We start from the raw sequence: 5,209 nt of genomic DNA on the forward strand, positions 1-5,209 counted from the left end.
CGATGTGCGTGTCGTGTCGCGCAACACGCTACCTGTACATCTCGCAGTAGCCGTGCGCCGCGTGCGGAACCACGCGTGCTTCTCAAAACTAACGGAAATGTGTGGTACGAGCGCTGAAGCACTGGAGCGGCTGGCCTGCGGCACCTGGCGCCGGTTTTGAATGACTTTCGCCCGAGTGCCTGTCCCCTCCGATGTGGAGCCATACGACGCCCATCGGCCGTGAGGCCGTTGGACACAGAACGCTGGAACAGGGGCCGTCACAAGCCTCAGTCCCGCCTATGCAACTGTCTTGAAAGAGACAGTGGAAACTAAGAAAAGATCACCCAGGACGGTGGATCACTCGGCTCGTGGGTCGATGAAGAACGCAGCAAATTGCGCGTCGACATGTGAACTGCAGGACACATGAACATCGACGTTTCGAACGCACATTGCGGTCCATGGATTCCGTTCCCGGGCCACGTCTGGCTGAGGGTCGGCTACGTATACTGAAGCGCGCGGCGTTCGCCCCGCTTCGCAGACCTGGGAGTGTCGCGGCCGCCTGTGGGGCCGGCCGCGTCTCCTTAAACGTGCGATGCGCGCCCATCGCCTGGCGGTTCGCATACCGGTACTTACTCGGTAGCGTGCACAGCCGGCTGGCGGTGTGGCGTGCGACACCCCGTACAACGACCTCAGAGCAGGCGAGACTACCCGCTGAATTTAAGCATATTACTAAGCGGAGGAAAACAAACTAACAAGGATTCTCCCAGTAGCGGCGAGCGAACAGGGAAGAGTCCAGCACCGAACCCCGTTGGGCTGCCGCCTGTCGTGGCATGTGGTGTTTGGGAGGGTCCACTACCCCGACGCCTCGCGCCGAGTTCAAGTCCAATTTGAATGAGGCCACGGCCCGTAGAGGGTGCCAGGCCCGTAGCGGCCGGTGCGAGCGTCGGCGGGACCTCTCCTTCGAGTCGGGTTGCTTGAGAGTGCAGCTCCAAGTGGGTGGTAAACTCCTTCTGAGACTAAATATGACCACGAGACCGATAGCGAACAAGTACCGTGAGGGAAAGTTGAAAAGAACTTTGAAGAGAGAGTTCAAAAGTACGTGAAACCGTTCTGGGGTAAACGTGAGAAGTCCGAAAGGTCGAACAGGTGAGATTCACGCCCATCCGGCCACTGGCCTCCGCCCTCGGCAGATGGGGCCGGCCGCCCGCGCGGAGCAGTCCGCGGCGGGGTCGTGTCCGGTTGCCTTTCCACTCGCCGCGGGGTGGGGCCGTTCCGGTGTGCGGTGGGCCGCGCTTCTCCCCTAGTAGGACGTCGCGACCCGCTGGGTGCCGGCCTACGGCCCGGGTGCGCAGCCTGTCCTTCCGCGGGCCTCGGTTCACGTCTGTTGGGCAGAGCCCCGGTGTCCTGGCTGGCTGCCCGGCGGTATATCTGGAGGAGTCGATTGGCCCCTTTGGGCGCTCGGCCTCTCGGCAAGCGCGCGCGGTTCTTCCCGGATGACGGACCTACCTGGACCGGCCCCGGACCCGCGCCGCTGTTGGCTCGGAATAAACGCTCCCGTCAGCGGCGCTTCAGCTTTGGACAATTTCACGACCCGTCTTGAAACACGGACCAAGGAGTCTATCATGTGCGCGAGTCATTGGGCTGTACGAAACCTAATGGCGTAATGAAAGTGACGGTCTCGCATTGCGCGGGCCGAGGGAGAATGGGGCTTCCCCGCCCTTCACGGGGCGGCGGCCTCCGCACTCGCGGGGCGTCTCGTCCTCATTGCGAGGTGAGGCGCACCTAGAGCGTACACGTTGGGACCCGAAAGATGGTGAACTGTGCCTGGCCAGGACGAAGTCAGGGGAAACCCTGATGGAGGTCCGTAGCGATTCTGACGTGGAAATCGATCGTCGGAGCTGGGTATAGGGGCGAAAGACTAATCGAACCATCTAGTAGCTGGTTCCCTCCGAAGTTTCCCTCAGGATAGCTGGTGCTCGTACGAGTCTCATCCGGTAAAGTGAATGATTAGAGGCCTTGGGGCCGAAACGACCTCAACCTATTCTCAAACTTTAAATGGGTGAGATCTCCGGCTTGCTTGATATGCTGAAGCCGCGAGCAAACGACTCGGATTGGAGTGCCAAGTGGGCCACTTTTGGTAAGCAGAACTTGCGCTGTGGGATGAATCAAACGGCGAGTTAAGGCGCCCAAATCGACGCTCATGGGAAACCATGAAAGGCGTTGGTTGCTAAAGACAGCAGGACAGTGGCCATGGAAGTCGGAATCCGCTAAGGAGTGTGTAACAACACACCTGCCGAAGCAACTAGCCCTGAAAATGGATGGCGCTGAAGCGTCGTGCCTATACTCGGCCGTGAGTCTGGCAGTCATGGCCGGTCCTTGCGGCCGGCCGCGAAGCCCTGACGAGTAGGAGGGTCGCGGCGGTGGGCGCAGAAGGGTCTGGGCGTGAGCCTGCCTGGAGCCGCCGTCGGTGCAGATCTTGGTGGTAGTAGCAAATACTCCAGCGAGGACCTGGAGGGCTGACGCAGAGAAGTGTTTCGTGTGAACAGCCGTTGCACACGAGTCAGTCGATCCTAAGCCCTAGGAGAAATCCGATGTTGATGGGGGCCATCATAGCATGATGCACTTTGTGCTGGCCCCCGTTGGGCGAAAGGGAATCCGGTTCCTATTCCGGAATCCGGCAGTGGAACCGATACATGTCGGGCCCCTCTTTTAGAGATTCTTGTCAGGGTAACCCAAAAGGACCCGGAGACGCCGTCGGAAGATCAGGGAAGAGTTTTCTTTTCTGCATGAGCGTTCGAGTTCCCTGGAATCCTCTAGCAGGGAGATAGGGTTTGGAACGCAAAGAGCACCGCAGTTGCGGCGGTGTCCCGATCTTCCCCTCGGACCTTGATAATCCGGGATAGGGCCACGTGGAGGTGTCGCGCCGGTTCGTACCCATATCCGCAGCAGGTCTCCAAGGTGAAGAGCCTCTAGTCGATAGAATAATGTAGGTAAGGGAAGTCGGCAAATTGGATCCGTAACTTCGGGATAAGGATTGGCTCTGAGGATCGGGGCGTGTCGGGCTTGGTCGGGAAGTGGGTCAGCGCTGACGTGCCGGGCCTGGGCGATGTGTGTGCAGTAGGGGTGCCGGTAAGTGCGGGCGTTTAGCGCGGGCGTGTTCTGCTCTCGCCGTTGGTCGGCCTCGTGCTGGCCGGCGGTGCAGGATGCGCGCGCCTGCGCGGCATTCGCGCCCCGGTGCTTCAACCTGCGTGCAGGATCCGAGCTCGGTCCCGTGCCTTGGCCTCCCACGGATCTTCCTTGCTGCGAGGCCGCGTCCGCCTTAACGTGCTCCTCCGGGGGCGCGCGGGGGCGCGGATTCTCTTCGGCCGCCATTCAACGATCAACTCAGAACTGGCACGGACTGGGGGAATCCGACTGTCTAATTAAAACAAAGCATTGTGATGGCCCTAGCAGGTGTTGACGCAATGTGATTTCTGCCCAGTGCTCTGAATGTCAACGTGAAGAAATTCAAGCAAGCGCGGGTAAGTGGCGGGAGTAACTAAGAGTGGAGGGTCGGCTGTTGCCTTCCTCCATCGAGGTTCCCTTCGAACAACTGTGGGCCCCTATCACGATGGAGGAAGTTGCTGCAACGCTCCCCCCTCGTCGCTCTGCTGCAGGCCCAGACCGATTGACACCGGCCCAGATTCGCCGTATACCCCGTGAGGTCCTCCTCAAAATTCTTAACCTTTTCCTTTTGACCCGTCGCCTCCCATCCCGTCTTCTCCAAGCCCGTACATCCCTGTTGCCTAAGAAGGCCGCCCCAGCATCCCCCGCTGGCTTCCGTCCGATCACGGTATGCTCAGTCCTCGCTAGGGTCTTTCATAAGATCCTGGCAGGGCATCTGATGCGGACCTGTGTGCTGGACGGGCGTTAGCGGGCCTTCCTTCCTCAGGATGGGATGCTGCACAACACGTTCCTGTTGGACTTGGCGATGACTCAGGCCAGGGTGAACTGTCGCTCTCTCAACGTCGCATCCCTGGATGTGTCCAAGGCATTTGACTCTCTAGACCATGGTGCTCTGAGGCCCGCCCTGAGGGCACATGGACTACCTGACGAGTTCATTGGATACATCCTGGGATGCTACGAGGAGGGGGTGACAATGATCTCTGGTCCTGGGAAGTCGCTGGGCCCAGTGCGGCCTTCAAGAGGTGTTAGGCAGGGTGATCCACTCTATCCCATCCTCTTTAACCTTTCCTTGGACCTCGTGCTTGCTCGCCTCCCAGAATACATTGGTGCCAACGTGATGGGACGACGTCTCAACGCTGCGGCTTTTGCTGATGACCTCCTGCTGTTCGCTGAAACCCCAGGAGGGCTCCAGGACCTTATTGATGCAGCAACATCTGCCCTTGGAGGCCTCGGTCTCCAAGTTAATCCCGGAAAGTGCTTCACTCTCGCCCTCGCTGCGTCTGGCCGCGAGAAGAAGATTAAGGTTGACGACACCGCGACCTTCAGGGCTGGCTTCACCATCCTCCCAGCCCTGCCAATTGAGAGCACTTTCCGGTATCTTGGTCTGGAGTTCTCCACGAGGGGACGCAGCCTCTTTCATCCGAGGCAGGAGGTCGAGCGACAGTTGAGCGTCCTGTCCAAGGCACCACTTAAACCACAACAGCGTTTACATGCCCTCAGAACCGTCATTCTGCCAGGAATACACCATGGCTTGGCCCTTTCAAGGACCCGCCTAGGAGCCCTGTCAGCAATGGACACCACCATCCGCGCAGCGATTAGATCTTGGCTGTGCCTGCCAGCGGACGTCCCTGTTGGCTACTTCCATGCCCCTGTTTCATCTGGGGGACTGGGAGTGCCATCAGCCCGCTGGCTTGGGCCTCTCCTGCGGCGGAATCGGCTCGCAAAGATGCGGGCACTGGGTGTCCTGTCTGGCGGGACAGCAGATGACGTTCTGGGGCGTGAGATTGGGAGGCTTGAGCAGGATCTACGGGGTAACAACACGGTGATACGAACTACCAACCAAATGGGCCGGATGTGGGCTGAACGGCTGCATCTGTCGGTGGACGGCGCCGCCCTCAAGAAGTCTGCCCGAACACCAGGGCAGCATAGCTAGGTCGATAACCCACGACTAGCTATTACAGGCCGCGACTTCATCTCCTGCATCCATACTAGGATCAATGCCCTTCCAACCCAGGCACGGTTGCAGCGAGGTCGTACTGGTGACACTAACTGCCGGGCTGGCTGC

At 59.6% G+C, this 5,209-nt stretch overlaps 1 non-coding gene and 1 pseudogene across 1 annotated transcript; both read left to right on the forward strand.

Moving 5' to 3' along the window:
- Positions 1-320: 320 nt before the first annotated feature.
- On the forward strand, positions 321-475 carry LOC124803742. Its single transcript, XR_007017240.1, has one exon. It is a non-coding gene; the product is annotated as a 5.8S ribosomal RNA (ribosomal RNA).
- A 188-nt stretch (positions 476-663) lies between these two features.
- LOC124803875 overlaps positions 664-5,209 on the forward strand; it is an 8,472-nt pseudogene continuing 3,926 nt past the window's right edge.

The sequence above is a fragment of the Schistocerca piceifrons genome, chromosome 6, assembly GCF_021461385.2.
Source record: "Schistocerca piceifrons isolate TAMUIC-IGC-003096 chromosome 6, iqSchPice1.1, whole genome shotgun sequence".
Lineage (NCBI taxonomy): Eukaryota > Metazoa > Arthropoda > Insecta > Orthoptera > Acrididae > Schistocerca > Schistocerca piceifrons.